The following is a 17356-nucleotide window of genomic DNA, read 5'->3' on the forward strand; positions in this document are numbered from 1 at the left end:
TGTGATTAATCACTATGCTTTAATTATGTTCAATTTGTAACAATGAAATTGGGGGTCACCACAACATGAGGAACTGTATTAAGGGGTCGTGGCATTAGGAAGGTTGAGAGCCACTGTTCTAGGAGAATGGAGCAAAGCCAGAGAGGAGAGATGTTTTTAAATAGAGCAGATACCTGTCAACCATACTGTTCTCTGTCCCAGGCTTCATGGTGTTTGCTTATGTTCCAGGCCAAGAGTCAGAGGAGAAACAGCCATTCTGCTAAAATCTCCGCAGGTGTAAACTGCATCAGATATCACTGGCTGTGTTACAGCAGTGCTCTGGGCATAAAGATATGAAGGTGGTGATGGTGTAGCTCACAACTCTGGAGGGTCCCAAGACAGGCACTGCCACTTAGTGAGTTTGAGCAGGACAGAAGAAAAGAGCAGACACCATGGCAAATACAAGCATTAGTGCCTGTACCCCCTGGAGGCTCCCCGAATTCTTCATGTGTTCTCTAAGAGGGGCCAGAGTTTTGGCAGAGTTGGGGGAGAACAAAGCCAGCAGATCCAGTTTATAACATATGGTGACCCTATTCTTAGCTCCCACTTGGTGTGGTTGGGGAGACATCCACTGTATCCATATTCACGAGCTTTTTGTTTAAAACACTCATAAATAAAGATAATGGCTACTTCTTTCTCATGTACTCTACAGAGTCATTTATAGCTTCTCTCTGTAATGAGTTACAGGCCGAGAAAGAGTGGAACATTTTATGAGTTGTAGGAAAATAAACTGGACTTGTCCTGACTTGGGAGCATGGTTGTGGCCATATGTCACTTAAGAGTGTTCTTTCTTTCTTTTTTCTTTTTAGGCATATTTAAAATTTTTTTTTTAAAATTTAAATTCTTTATTGCTTAAAGTGTTACATATGTCTCCTTTTCACCCCATTGACCTCTCCCCAGCTGTTCCCATCCCCCAGCACAGGCCCTACCCCCTCTACTGTCTGTGTCCATGGGTTATGCTTATATGCATGCATAGAAGTCCTTTGGTTGAACTCTTACAAGAGTGTTTTCTACTAGCATTTTTAGGAGAAATGATTTGCTTCTTAGAAGAACTTTCAGGTAATTATCTATGCTTGTTTCTAATGAAAATTGCTGGAGGCTAAGACCAGCAGGTCATAATAAATGCGAGAAGTCCTCAGAAGGCTGATGGACTTTGATATTCAGCAGGACTGCGAATCAGCATTGTATTACCCTGCTGTTGGCTGAATAGCTGAAGGCAATCCCCTAAGCTGATAATCATTTATTATTTACCAAACCTTACCATTGATGTCTGTTTGCTTTGCCAAAGGGCAAATGTATATTCTAGTAAATAAAAAGCCGTGGGTCTGGTGATTCAGAGAGCCACTCCACTAGAGAGGAGGTTTCTGCCTGGTTCCCCATGCATTCCAAATTTATATTTCTTGTCTAGTGTATCCATTTATGTCGCAGACCCTTCTCCAGATTCCTGAACTCTCGCTACAAAAGACTGCGGCAGAAAGTAGTCCACAGTTGCACAAAATAGGAAAGATGTGTTTCTTTTTCCTTTGAATTTGGATAAAAATGAGTGAATGAAGTACAAGATTATAAGGTGAACACATTCTGATGTCCCTTGGTATTTTCCCCTCTTTTTTATATAATGCAATGCTAACATGTATATCTTCCTACTGAGACAGTAAATGGAAGGAGAAACAATGTTGTTTACAACAAATTTATATATTTGTTTTTGGCTACAAATGAAAGGGAAATAGTTGTAATAGGTGGGCAAAAGGAGGGTTAAAAGAAATTAGTCAGCATTTCACTTTCCTCCCAAATCTATTTGCAAACATAAATTTACATAGAGGCTATGGGCAACCTGGAAAGGAGGTTGGACTTCTGACATACTTCCAGGTTCTCTTGACCTGGGCCATTCATCATGGTCTCCTGGGGACTTTTAACCCACTGATCCTACAGGACTGTGCCAATTAAACTGGAATTTCTAGGGTGAGCAGGCGTCATCTTTTAAATACAAATTCCCAGGTGATTCTAATGTGAAGCCAGGGTTGAGAACTACTCTTCTGTAATGTATAAAGTTATTTGCAGGCCCAGAGTGTTGACAATCAAGACCAGACTTCAGAAAAAGACTCTAGGTATCTGAAAGACAATTCACTATGAAGGCCTGAAGATCCAGCAAGGTGGTGGTTGGTGATACCTATGTAGCTAGCCATTGTGCCAGCTCTGTACATGTGTGTGCTGTACCCACATACATAGCAAGAGGTCCCTGCATATCATAAACATCTGCACACAGAGGCCAACACTATTTTTTTCAGTGTCTTAGGAAAATGTTTTTGATGCTTGGTAACCTATTAAATGAATGTAAATTATAGAAAAGGAAATAACAAGCCAAACCTGACCCTTCAAATGTGGGCACACAGGTGTGTTTATGAGAGAAAGAGAGAGAAAGAGAAAGAAAGAGAAGAGGGGTTGGGCAGGAGGGGAAGAATGTGAGAGTCTCTAGAGATTCAATTTTTCTGAGAACTTATCCTAAGTATAAAATAGAGAGGGAAAATTCCCAATTTGAAGAAGCACTCTTGCCAAGATGAATCAGTCGAGATCACTTTGGCAGTTCTATAGATCCCATGGCTGTGGCAGCTGGTAGAGAGGCTGGTGGGAGAGGAATAATGAATTATGGAGTTCTCTTTATGGGACTTGTGGAGCCCAGGTATGAAATCTTTGCTTAGCTAGTCTTGGTGGTAAATGAAAGTCTTACATCATCAGGACCCAGGGACCATTCCACTTTGGATTCTGGGATAATTTTAGAGAGGCAATGACTTTTTGGCTTGGAGAATCTCTAAGGTATTTTGACCATATGGATTCTACTATCTCATGGGAGAAAGGCAACATCTGACTCAGAGAAGGAAATACCCATGAAAATGTTGTCTCCATAATGTGACTTCTACAGTGTTCTCACAATCCCTTCCACGCAGTCAAATTATAACTAATATTCTATTAACAAGAGAGGCCAGAGGGAGAAGTGTCTGTATATCTTGTCCTAACAGCATCTTTGACAGCAGGTCCATAACTCCATTTTAAAATTTTCCCTGCAGCAAGGTTAGTTTTGCACCTCAAGAACTCAGGTTACCTACATTTTACAAGGAGCTGGGTCATGGGTTCCTACCTGAGAGTCCAGAAAACTTGTAGGCAAGAAGGTGTCGAGGTAACAGAGTTTGCCTTAAGCCATTGGTTGGGACCAAAGAAGAAGAAAAGGAAATATAATTTATAAATATATATCTGAAGCCCTTCCGCTCTGAGGAAATGTTTAATTCATTCTTGAATCATAAAGTGTTGAAGGTTTCCTTGAGGTCTGTTTCATTCATCTTGTTTTCTTATTAGTCTTCCATTAATTAATATTAAACTTTAGCAGCCTCAGACATCTGCACCCTAAATATATCAATGATCTTCATTACCACTAATTACTATAATGTTATAGAAACCATATAGTCTTGCTGTGGGAACCTCCCATTAGCCCCTATTTATTTCACAAAAATAATGAGAAAGCGACAGTAACAGCTTTGGGGTAAATCTTCAGCCTTGAGCAGCACCTCAGGGGACTTACTTGGGGTCTCATTCATTTCCATCTAATCTGGGTTATAGCAGAGTCAGCCTGTGAGATATAAAATCTTGGCAGTGAATTTGCAGTATGATCACTGAGGTTTGGTATTTAGTATCAGTGGTGCTATAGCTATGAAGCCCATTCTCTTGGGTTACTCAATGATATAGAGTAATTAAATATGTCTTTGTCAAGTGCTTACTAGTTTAAGGTTATATAAGTACAGCATAAGCATCTGTACTCATGGAACTTTTCAGTTTCTTTAGGGAACAAGACACAGAACCTTACATAGTAGGGGAAGAGAGTCTATGATATATATTAAGATGAGCAGTTGAGAACATAAGTGGGTAGAAACAGCTGGAGAAAATTGCTTGGATAAGTGGGATTAAGAGAGGTTCCAAAGGCTAAGAAGGATAAGTGAGAAGGCGGTGAGAAAGAGAATGACATGCTTTAAGGACAATGAGGAGACTATTAGCTAGAGTATTCATTCCCCAGGGCTGCTATATCAAATTACCACAAACTTGGTGGCTTAAAGCAACAGAAATTTATCCTCTCACAATTCTGAAGGCTAGAAGTTGAAAGCAAGGTGTTGGCAGAGTTGGTTCCTTCTGGAGGCTCTGGGGGCGAAACCATTGCATACCTCTCTCCTCACTGCTAGCGGCTCTCTTTGTTGTTCATTGGCTCATAGATGCATCACTCCAATCTCTGCTTCTATCTTCACATGCCTTCTTCCTTGTGTCCCCGTGTCTTACAATTTCCTCTCCCTTCTCTTATAAGGATACCAGTTATTGGATTTAGGGCTCACTCTCAATTCCTAGAGACCCTTTAGTTATTTATATCTGTAAAGACCCTATATCGAAATAAGGTCACATTCACAGGGGTCAGTGATTAGGACTTATACATATTTCTTTGGGGGAAACTATCAACCCACTGTAGATAGTAAAGGGAGATAAGGTTTGATAAATGAGAGAAGTCTGATTATGGCAAGTCCTGAATTTTTAAAAAATATTGTATTGGGGATTCCAGTGTAAATATTTCAGTTATCAGTCAAAAAAGGACATATGTGGTCGAACGACTATGGGCTGGGTTCATGTGGGGTCGTTTGCGTTGAGGACTGAGGATAAATTGTTATGAAGGAAAGAAGAGTGACATGTATGAGAAGATTAATCTTATGTGTCAACCTGACGGCACATGGGGTGCTCAGATTAAACATTACTTCTGGGTGTGTCTGGGAGGGTGTTTCTGGGTGAGATTAGCATTTGAATGGGTGGACTCAGTAAAGTGCACTGTCTTCCCGATGTGGGTGGGCAGCATCATTCGATCCATTGAGGTCCTGATACAACAAAGTGTGCAGGAAGGAGGAAATCATCCTTTATTCTCCCTGCTTTCCTGATCGAGCCAAACATTGGTCTTCTCCTGCCCTTGCATTTCAATTTGTAAAAAACCCCCACACCCACAACACCTCTGAAGCACAATAAGGTGAAGCACAATGAAATGAGAGATGTCTATATTTGATAAGGGGTTAGTATCCATAACATATAGAGAACTCATACAACTCACTAGCAAAATAGCAAACAATTTAATTTAAAAATGGGCAGTATGTCCTGGTGCTTACTAGTAGTTGATTGGGCTTCATACCATGCACTGACAGGTTACCAGTGATGTGCTCTCACATAGATGTTTCTCTCTCTCTCTCTCCCTCTCCTTTTTTCCTTTTCTAAAAATCAATACACTATTAAAAATTTAAAAATGTCTATCTTGAATAGACATTTTTCCAAAGAAAATATACAAATGCCCAACAGGTACATGAAAAGGTGCTCAACATCACTAATCATCACATAAATGCAAATCAAAACCACAATGAGATGTTACCTCACACCTGTTAGGATGACTATCGTAAAAAACACAGAAATAACAAGTGTTGGTGAGTCTGTGGGGAAAAAGAACCCTTGTTCACTGTTGGTGAGATTGCGAATTAGTGCAGCCACTATGGAAAACAGTGTGGAATGTTCTAAAAAAGAAAAATAGAAGGAGGGCCAAGATGGCAGCATAGGAAAAGGTAGTACTTGCCTCCTTCCACATCCACATCAAAATTACAGCTAAAACCACAGAACAACCATCATTCAGAACTGCCTAAAATCTGGCTAAATGGAAGCCCTACAACTACAGAATTAAAGAGGAAGCCACATTAAGACTGGTAGGAGGGGGGAGGCTTGGAAAGGGCTGGTCCGACATCAGGTGTTTTGTTTGTATCTTGGCTGTGGAGGCTCCTCCCTGTGAGGAGAAAGGGGTCCCAGCCCCATACCAGATCCCTCAGTTCAGGGTACCAGTGCTAGGAAGAGAAGTCCCTGTAAAAACCAGCAGGGATTATGGCTGAGTGACACGGAGTGACACAGAGGTTGCTGGAGTCCCAGGTAGTTACTGTTAAAGGGCAAACAGTGTGGGACTTTCTGAGACCCCACCCCAACCAATGTGCAGCCCTACCCAAGCTGCTAGCAGAGCTTTTCCATATGAATGGCCTGTCCTGGCTCAGGCTTCAGACTTTCCTGACATCTTTCAAACACGAAATAGCTGGCCTCAGCATGCCCCATACCTTTGGATAAGTGGCCCCAGGCCAAGCACGAGCAGCAGCCTGCCTTCGTTCAGAGCTTGGCCTCTCCTGGGCTCCTTCAAGCCCAACACAAGTAGCAGCCATCTGCAGATCGCTCTGTAGCTCATGCTGGGTGCCCCCAAGCAGGGCAGTGGCAGTAGCTGACTTTGCACCTCCTGGGAGGCCCCAGAGCCAAAGCACCCGGTCGTCAGCTTCAGACCACACCAGATTACAACCCTACCACATCCATGAGTGACACACTCAAGGGTCAGACTTGGTGAGCACCAAGCCCCACTGAAGCAAGTCCTGCTCCACAGGGGCGTCTCCTGCATGGCAGCTCTTCTGCTGAGTTGCAGACAGTCCTCACAGCCAATTGGCCTGGGGTCAATCCCTCCCAATGATGCCAACAGCAATCAAGACTCAACTACAGCAGGACAGTGCACCCACCCCGGGGTGCACCTAGAGTGCCCAGCTGAGGGAGGCTGAGCCACAGGATCCTACAGGGCACCTGCTGTACAAGGCCATTCTACCAATTGCAGGAGACATAGGATCTCCACCTAATACATATAAACAAACACAGTGAAGCAGCCAAAATGTGGAGACAAAGAAACATGTCACAAATGAAAGAACAGAAGAAATCTCCAGAAAAAGAACTAAATGAAATGGAAGCAAACTACCAGATACAGAGTTCAAAATAATGGTTTTAAGAATGCTCAGGGAACTTATTAAGAACTTCAAGGAACTTAGTTAGAACATCAGAGACATAAAAAAGGACCAGTTAGAAATGAAGGATATACTAACTGAAATGAATAATTTACAGGGAATCAACAGTAGAGCAGAGGACACCAAAAATCAAATCAGTGATTTGGAATATGAGGAAACAAAAAACACCCAATCAGAAGAACAAAAAGAAAAAAGAATCCAAAAATATGAAGATAGTGTAAGGAACCTCTGGGACAAAAAGATACAAAATATAAACAATAAAATGGCAATAAATACATGTCTATCAACAATTGAATCTAAAAATTAAAACAAATGAACAAGGACTCTAATGAACAAAATAAACTGATGAATAAAATAAAACCAGAGGCATGGAAACATGGAACAGACTGACAAAACTCAGAGGGAACGGGGGTAGAGGGGCAGGAAGAGATTAACCAAAGAACTTATATGCATACATGAATTACCCATGGACACAGACAATAAATAGAGTGGTGAAGGGCCTGGTTTGGGGTGGGACCCAGGTGGAGGGGGGAAAAAGATTGGTAAGTAGGAGGAGTATCTGTAATACCTTAACAATAACGAGTTAAAAATTAAAAATAGAACTACCATATGATCCAGAAATTCCACTTCTGGGTATTTATTCAGAGGAAACAGAAACACTAATTTAAAAAGATGTCTGCATCTCCATGTTCATTGTGGCATTACTGACAATAGCCAAGACATGAAAGCAACCTAAATGTTCATCAGTAGGTGAATGGATAAAGAAAATGTAATACATACGTGCTGGGGTCCAACCCCAGCAGGTCCAGGGGTTCCCAAAGGCGTAGACAGAGTCAGCGAAGAAGGAATGACACGGAGACAGCGTTCAGTTGATCAGCAGCCTAGCCAGGATCTCCAGCCAAGTTCTGGTCTGGATCTCCAGAGAGGTTCTGCTTAGGATCTCCAGCCAGGTTCTGTGTCCATGTTCTCTTGCTAGATTCTTCAGGTTCTCCAGCCAGGTTCTGTAGCCATGTTCCCTCGCTAGGTTCTCCAGCCAGGTTCTGTCCAGGTTCTCCAGCCAGGTTCAGTCACCAGGTTCTAGTTAGGTTCTCTTGCCAATTTCTGTAGTCAGGTTCAGTCCAGGATCTTTTGCCATGTTCTCTCCAGCGAAGTTCTTCTGTCTGTAGGTTCTGTGTAGGTTCTGTCTTCTTAGTTCTGTGTTCTAAGCTCTGTATTCTAAGTTCTGTGTTCTAAGTTCTGTGTTGTTACATCTGTATTTATACCAGTTGATTCCAATCCTATCAATCTCTATTCCAAAGGTTAGGGCGTTTTTTATCTCCATTCCAGGGAGTAAAGATTATGTAGCTTAAGCATGATTGTTCATAGTTAAAGTGATTAATTACCCGCCTGGTACTTAGTTAAGAGGTTTTATTCCCTCCCTAACTTCAGGGGAAAATCCCTACCTGGGGAAACAACCTTTCTCAGAGACCTTGGTTAAAACACATAGTGCCAAGAAAGTGAGCAAACATATTAAGAACAGTATGCCATATATGCCAGGTCCCTTGAAACAGCAAGCATGGACCGGTTCCCGGCACATACGCATACTGGAATATTATTCAGATGTAAAAAAGAATAAAATCTTGCCATTTATGACAATGTAGATGGAACTTGAAGGCATTATGCTAAGTGAAATGAGTCAGACAAAGACAAATACCACACGATCTCACTTATATGTAGAATGTAACAACCAAACAAAAATGAACTAATAGGCCTGGCCAGTGTGGCTCAGTTGGTTGGGCATCAACCCATGCACCAAAAGGTTGTTGGATTGATTCCCAATCAGGCACATGCCCAGGTTGTGGGCTCAATCCCCAGTGGTGTGTGTGTGTGTGTGTGTGTGTGTGTGTGTGTGTGTGAGTGTGTGTGTGCAGGAGGCAGCAGATCAATGTTATCCTCTTATATCAATGTTTCTCTCTTCTCCCTTCCTTTCTCTCTAAAAATCAATAAACTATTTAAAAAAAAAATAGGTACAGAGAACAGATTGGTGGTTGCCAGAGGCAGGGGGTATGGAGTGGGCAAAATGAGTATAGATGTTCAGAAGGTACAAACTTCCAGTTAGAAAATAACTAAATTCTGGGGATGTAATGTACAGCTTGATGACTATCCTATATAATAAAAGGCTACTATGCAAATTGTCCCCTTGACCAGGATTTCAACCAGGAGTTTGACCAGGGGGAAGGGCCGTCCAACCTCCCGTATCACCTCTTGGTTGGCCTGGCCCAATCAGCCCAATTGGGGCTGGCTGGACCCCACCCATGCATGAATTCATGCACCAGGTCTCTAGTGGTTAATACTAGTAATACGATATTGTAGATTTGAAGGTTTCTAAGATAATAGATATTTTCATAAGAAAAACATTGATTACTGTGTAGAGATGGATGTCAACTAGACTTATTGTGGTGATCATTTTGGAATATATATAAATATCAAATCATTATATTGTACACCTGAAACCAATATACTTCTATATGTTAATTATACCTCAAAAAAAGAGAAGGAAATGAATAGTCCAGCCAATATAATGTTATATCTCAATTACGAGAGAGAGAGAGAGAGAGAGAGAGAGAGAGAGAGAGAGAGAGAAGAAAATGAATAGCCTACACTATACCGGAGAAGCATTTTAGCAGAAGTGAACACAATAGTAGTTCAGTTTCTTAAGCCTGCTTTCTTTCTCGAGGTAAGGAGAATTTATAAGCTGTTAACTTTGTATACTCTGCATGAACTGTTGTAAAAGTTTCAAATGTGCATTCAATTTAGTTGTTTTTTTTTTTTTTTTAACTACCCAAGATTCTAAAGAGAGGGGAAATATTAGCCAGAAAGATTTATTTCAAGAGCAACTTTTATTAATTCAAATATTATTAGCATTGTTCAGTATATAAACTTAATAACTTCTTTACTATAGCCATTTGTCATTTATAAACACCATGTGATTAAACCGAATAATTAACTCTGTATTCCCTTCAGTTCCACTTAGTCAGGTTCAGAGGTAAGCACAGATTTTCCTCTGGATTGTTTTGTAAAATAACTTCTTACAATTTGCTTTCGTATGCATTCACACATATAAAAGAAGTCAAAATAATATATTACAGAGCCTCAATTATTATAAATATAAAATTTAATTTCCTATCCATTTAAATTAATTAACAATTAGGTTACCTTGCTTTTCTTGTAATATATTCCTGAATTACTTTCTTGCCTGCTATAAAATTCCATGAAACCATATATTATATATTAGAAAAACATTATTCTGGATCCAGAGCTCCAGGGGCTTTTTAAGAAAGCAATTTATCTTAAAAAGAACAACCCAAAACACTTATGCTTCAAAGGATACTATCAAGAAAGTAAAAAGACAACTGAAATCATATATCTAATAAGGAAGTTATAACCAGAATATATAAAGAGCTCTTATTCACAATAATAAAAAGAAAAATAAAACAATTAACATATGGGCAAAAGATTCAAATAGACATTTCTCCAAAGAAGATATCTAAGTGACCAATGACCACAGAAAAAATGCTCAACATCATTAGTCATCAGGGAAGTGCAAATCAAAACCACATGAGGTACCAATTCACACCCACCAGGGTGAATAATTAAAATGGAAAAGACAGACAATAAACAAGTGTTGGTGAGGATTTGTAGAAATTAGAACTCTCATGTATTGCTGGTAAGATTGTAAAATGGTGCAGCCACTTGGGAAATCAGATTGGCAGTTTCTTGAGTGATTAAGAGTTCCTATATGAGCTAGCAATTCCACAGCTAGATATATAACCAAGAGAATGGAAAACATGTGTCCACACAAAACTTGTACACAAATGTGCATTGCAGCATTATTAATGACTAGGGGCCCAGTGCACGAAATTCATGCGGGGGGAGCCCAACCTGCACCCTCTCCAATCTGGAAGCCCTCAGGGGATGTCCTACTGACAGCTTAGGCCTGCTCCCCAAGGTTCTCTGCTCTTTGCGGACCTGCCTGCTTGATGCCACCACAGGCCCTGGTGTCTGCTCTCTGTGGGGGCCTGCTTTCCCTTCACCGCCAGGGCCAGGGGCAAGCAGGGCCATGCTGTCTGTTCTTTGGCTCGCCACTGCAGGGGCAAGCAGGGCCCTGGTGTCTGCTCTCTGTGGGGGCCCTGTGGAGGACTGCTTGCCCCTCGCTGCCATGGCCAGGGGCAAGCAGGGCCCTGCTGTCTGCTCACTTGCTGTGGGGGACTGCTTGCCTCTCGCCACTGGCAAGGGGCAAGCAATCCCCTGCAGTCTGCTGTCTGCTCACTAACTGTGGGGGACGTTCCCACCCCACCCCCGGCTGCTTGTGCATGTGACGGCTTGGAGTGCCTGGGTCCTAAGGATGTTCCTGCCCCGCTCCTGGTGGCTTGGTGCCTGTGTGCATAGGCCCGGAGTGGCCGGGGGTCATTCTGGGCCTACAGACTCAGAGTGGCCTGGGTCCCGAGGACGCCCATCCCCAGGACCCAGGCTGCTTGGTGCCAGCGTGTGTGCAAGCGGCTGCCCACTCTCTGCCACTTGGCGCCTGTGTATGCAAATTAACCTGCCATCCTTGTTGGGTTAATTTGCATACCCACTCCTGATTGGCTGTAGGGTGTCACGAAGGTACAGTCAATTTGCATCTTTCTCTTTTATTAGTGTAGATAACCCCAAAGAGGAAACAACCCAAATGCCTGCCGATTAATGCATGGATGAATAAGATGTAGTGTATCTGCACAGTGGAGTATTATTGGGTCATGTTATGGACTGAATGTTCGTGTCCTCTGAAAGTCATGTGCTGAAGCCCTTACCCATCTGTGCTGATATGAGAAGCTGAGGCTTTTGGGAGGTAATTGGATTTGAATTAGGTCCTGGGAGTAGAGCCCCCATAATGGAATTAGCACTCTTGTAAGGAAGGGAAGCTTCACTTGAGCTTCTTCTCTCTGCCATATGAGGACATAGTGAAAACGTGGCCATCTTCAAGATGAGAGGGAGAGCCCTCACTGAGAACCAAATTTGGCAGCAACTCGATGGACTTCAGAGCCTCCAGAACGATGAGGAATAAAAGTCTGTTCACTCTATGTATTTTGTTATAGCAGCTTGAGCTGACTAAGGCAGTGAAAAGGAATGAAGTACTGATACATGATAAACCTGAAAACATAATGTTAAGCCAGATACAAAAGATAAAAAAAAAAAAAAGCAGTAGCACTCAAATCACCTAGTAGAGATTTGATTGGACCGCAGGCAGCATTGCCAACCATTTCTGCCATAGGAGAGATTCTGAGAGAGATCAGAACCTCTCCCTCAGAAGCAGACAATAGCACACAGCACTGCCCTGTGTTTGCCTCTCACACTTCGGACATGGCACCTACTTACACATATGAACCAGGAGGATATCTCAGTGAGCAGAGGCTGAAACTGGTGTTGTAATACCTGAATGTTGTGAGCAATGCTTTTTAATTTTTAAAAATGTGGTCCAACAGTCTTGTCTTACTTAAAAAAATTTTTTTTTAGCAAGAAAAGAATGCATGTAATTAGACAATTCAACATACTAGTTTTTTCATCCTAAAAGCACTTGCAGCAAAAATCAATTTTCTTTTTTGGAGGATGGTAGCAATTAATAATTATTGGAATCCCTTGTCCTATGAATGAGTAATGGCAAGTGTCATGAGGCCACTTAAAATATTTATTTTTTTTATTGTGGTAACATACATATAACATAAAATTTACCATTTTATTCATTTTTAAGTGTATTATTTCAGTGAAATTAAATACATTCACATTGTTGTGTATGAGGCTATGTTTTGAAATTTATTTTTTACTTGGTCCCTTTTTTCCCTTTAAAATATGAAAGCCACACTCAAAGTCCATGCACATCCAGTTCGGTTAGGTCAATATTTTTGTAGAGAGAGTGACATCAAAAAGATAATTTTGAATTACTTCATCTCCTATTTCTTAGGTAGGTGGTATGAAGTCTGGATTAGCAAATTCCTGAAGAAAGATTTCAGGATCTGTCATAACTAACGTCAATGGAAAATTCTTTCTTTGAAATCGCCTTGAATTCAGTATACTGTTTAATCCACTTGGCCCACGTGTGTGATACTTGTTAAATTCTTTTACTAAATCTGGGCAGACATAGCTATAGCACCGCTTTACTTTCATAGCTGTTTCCAGGGACTGCTCTGGAGCTACTCCTACTTCTCGGCCTCAGCAGTCACTGAATGAAATACGTTGCAGCTGCGTTGTGATTGACACGTGCTTTCCACAGCTGCCAATCACACATCCTTCAGCCACAGGAGGAACTTGAGTGACACCATCTTTACTCTCTGGTACCATACTAGTCACCAGCAGTTTTCCTACTTGTCTTGATGCTCAGGATGCCATTAATGCAAAAACAGCCTGTATGGCTATGCATAAGCCTGAAGTACTGAAGGACTCAACAGCATTTCAGCAGTATGTTCTGTTTTCTTGATTATCTAGTGGAGGTTTAAGCAAAAGAAAGTAATGACCTTTAGGTTCCGCTTTAAGTATTTAAAAAACACTTGCTCCACGAACCTTTCCATCAGGTCAGACTTCAACTATACCATGTGGACTGGCCACTTCCTGCTACATGGGGCCTTTTCTAACTTCATTCCAATAAAGATGTCAAGGACATCACTACTTCCATCACCCTTTTTTACGCTCCATTGCCTACTGTTTTTGACTCCTGGGTTGCAATACATGAAAGGATAATAAACTATGGTCTGTATTAGCATCATGTTCCAATTTTGTACACTCAGTGCCATGTCCCCCGTCTTCATTTTCTCCTGCCCTTTCTGCTATTGTCTGGTCTGCTGGCTCGGGTCCGAGATAGGTGATATGGTACAGGGGCTATCTAACCCTCCATAGTGGGGTTACCCTCTCCTACAAATTTTCCCTCTAATACTGCCTTTCCCCAGAAAGCCAAGATGACCATAGGTGCCCACACCCTCGTCAGGCCCAGGCTGGTGCACACCCAGAGCATCTGTACAATTGTTTTGAATGGAGGTTATAGGGCAGAAGGATAAAATTTTTATTTGTAGGTTGTTGTTTACCTCTTTGCTTATTTTAAAAAACATAGAAATCCAGCCTAGCCTAGCGAGGGTGTCATCCTTAATTTTGACAAGATGAGAAACAAAGTATAAAAAGAGCCGAATAGTGGCAGTGCATAGGCTAAGATCTCTTAGGAAAATAAAAGCCCTGGGGATGGTGAGATCATGAATGATGCAACTTAAGTGTAGTCACAGATCAAATGTTTAGGACTCAGTGGTCGGCAAACTGTGGCTCACGAGCCACATGCGGCTCTTTGGCCCCTTGGGTGCTCTTCCACAAAACACCGACTTCTGCGCATGGGCCACGAAGTTTCAATTGCATTGTACGTGCGCGCCCACGCGTGGTATTTTGTGGAAGAGCCACACTCAAGGGGCCAAAGAGCCGCATGTGGCTCGCCAGCTGCAGTTTGCCGACCACTGGTTTAGGTTGACTGTACTGGTGGGAGGTGACGTACCTGGAGGAAGGCAGGGGACGGCACAGGTGAAGAAACGGTGTAGGTACATGTGCAGAAGTTGCTGCAGTGAGTGTGTTTTAACTGATTAGCTCTCTGGGCAATGCTCTCAAACCAAGACACATCTGAGTGAGCCACGTGGTTAAAACCAAAGGGCTCTGGGAGTCTCACCTGAGGCCTATTAAAACAGACTCTCCAAGGGTGGCATTTTTACCTTTAAAAAACTTTACAGGAGATGGATTGAGGAAGAAATATTTGAGCTAGCACAATTTATTTGCAATGTTCCAGAAACGGGTTTCGATCTCTAAACAGCAAGGAAGTGGACTGAAGCATTATAAAAAGGGAAGGAATTATTGTTTTCCACTCAGTAATCGAGTGTGAACTCAAGAATGCAGTTGTAAGCCTGTTGAAGAACATGCTAATCAAAGAAGGCATGTGATGAAATGGGGTAAGAGAGAAAGGCTTTGAGGACACTGAGCAGATCAGAGGCAGCCGGTGAGCCGTGCTATTGGCCTGTCGTGGGGGCAGCTCCTGGGTGGAGGAGAATGGCTCTCCAGAGCAGCGGAATGGGGGCGGGTGCAACGACAACACAGCTCAATACAGAGTAAGACCGAGTCGAAGGGGCCAGATCAGGCTTAGGAGTTGGCTCAAATCTGACATCGTGGCTCAGGATGCAACCTTTGTTATCTTGGTTTGATTCCTAAGAAAGGAGAGTTGGTTACCAAAATAGAACCACAACTAGGAGTTATGTGTTTGTACTGAGCTGTAGGTGCATATGGGATAACTGCTTTATAAACTTGGATATCAGGGTAGCCACTGTATTTGATTTTAATTATTTGAAAATTATAATGCACTAAAAGCTTCATGAAATCAGAGACTGTCTATTTTGTTCGTCGCTGTGCCCCCACTCTCTAGGACAGTGACTGGAACATAGTAAGTGCTTGTAGAAGCTCGGTAAATGTTGAATGAGTCCATTGTTCCAAAGAGGAAGGGAAGAACCCCAGAACCCACGTGAAGCTGACCACCCACCACGTTGGAACTACACATCATTGTCCCCTTCACAGAGGCACCTATAGAACTGATGTTGAAGTCTGATCTTCAGTTAGCTGTTTATCTTATTTATTCTTCTGTTCTTTTTGGTAAAAGTTAGTGTCTTAATTCTTTCTTCTTCATAGCTAAGATCAATTCTCAAATCCCTCATTCATACGAGAAGTAAAAAAGTGTCAAGTTTCTGTATGCTATTATTTTTCCGAGGGTCCTTACATTTTCTAAATTGAAAAGATAATATCACAGCATGGCATTTGAATTCTCATTTTCATAAGGCTTCTTTGTCAATAATAGATTGTTTTTGCTTTGGAATTCTTACTGACATGTGAAATTTTGAGAAATGGTGTGCAAAGTGATCTGACATACATTAGAACTCTGGACAGAAAATGAAACTCTCAGCAGAAAAGAGAAGTTACGATGGGCTTACACAAGAATAGATTCTATTTTTGTCCTTTCTCTTCTTTTCCAAGGAAGTGGCAAAGAACAATTCCCTTTTCTCCCTGACTCTGAGGATATGTTGTGTGTATTGGCAATTCTTTCCCTCACTCATAAAGGAGTCATGCTAATAGTAACCAGGATCTCTTGGCATTCTTAGCATTTGATTTGATTCTGAGGAGAATAAACCAGGTACGACTGCACAATCAAATAGCATGTTGGAGTGTTTGCCTAATTGAATATGGGCAAAGTCAGCCATAAATTCCAAATATTTCATAGACCACCCAGCCAGAGAACTCTGGTGGGGCCTACACACACAGGAAAACGCCACTAAGAGACAGACGCTTGGGATTAAGCAAGTCATACTCACCAGCTGCTGACAGGCATTGGCAAAGCATCAGTTGTCATTTGCTTTGTGTCCAGAGCCCACATCAAACACATTGCTGCAATTAAGCAGTTTGTCTGACACAGTAAGTTTCATGGAAATGTTTTCCTGCACTTCTCTGGTGCATATAAATGAGGTGAAAATTCTGTTTTGCTTTCTTCAGAGCCTGAAATATAAAGATTATAAAGGATGGATGTGATCATAACATAGCAGCTCTTGAAAACACATTTTGTAGCTTAAACCCAACCATTACCTTCCCATGAATGTCCACTATTATGAGTTTCTGAAAAACCTATGCAACGAGGCTTATGTCTTCTTCTGCTGTTTTTAGTTTGAAGTTGTGACAATTTACTCCCCATTTTTCTTTCAAATGAGAAAATTGGTGGAAATAGTTTGTAAGCTATGAGGTGCCATTCGTTCTTAAACCACCATGAGTTCCAAGGTTTTGGAAATTGCATTTGGCACTGTTTAAAGCAAGGACTTCTTAGTGCTTATTGATTATGTTTCTTGTTGTAGTTCACCCAGCAAAAGTCTCTCCAGGGCATATGTCTAAAAGAAGCATATTATTCCTTGTGCTTGCATTGCTGCATGCTTTGAAGAAAGGAGTCTTGTAACTACTGGCATAAGCCAGAGCTAAATCTATGATTCAAGTAATGTCCAAGGCACTTCTGCTTAGATAATTATATGAAGCCAGGTGGGATTAATTAGGGACTCTATATGCTCATGACGGAGACACCAGTTTTGGTTCCGTTCCCGTGGCTCCCTGGCGCCACTGTTAATCTCAGAATTTTAGGTGGTGACGGCAGAGTCCAGACTCACCAGCACCACCAGGGAACTTCAAGGAGAGTGTTAAGACACCAGGGCCTAGACACCGCCCTGCGGCTGCTGTTTTGCCCACATTTGTAAAGCGGTTGCTTCAGTCAGAGGAGTAGAGCCTGGGGAAACCCTGTCCTGAGGGCCAGTGATAGTGAAAGGGCAAACCAGGGTGTGGTGGCAGCTGCAGCCACCACCAGTCCTGGGACTTTGGGAGTT

The 17356-nt window shown here is 41.9% G+C and overlaps 1 pseudogene; it reads right to left on the reverse strand.

Annotated features, from left to right (window-relative positions):
• Window positions 1–12821: 12821 nt before the first annotated feature.
• Window positions 12822–13498, reverse strand: LOC118675689 (annotated as a pseudogene).
• Window positions 13499–17356: the final 3858 nt, after the last annotated feature.

The sequence above is a fragment of the Myotis myotis genome, unplaced genomic scaffold (assembly GCF_014108235.1).
Source record: "Myotis myotis isolate mMyoMyo1 unplaced genomic scaffold, mMyoMyo1.p scaffold_m19_p_2, whole genome shotgun sequence".
NCBI classification, from domain to species: Eukaryota; Metazoa; Chordata; class Mammalia; order Chiroptera; family Vespertilionidae; genus Myotis; species Myotis myotis.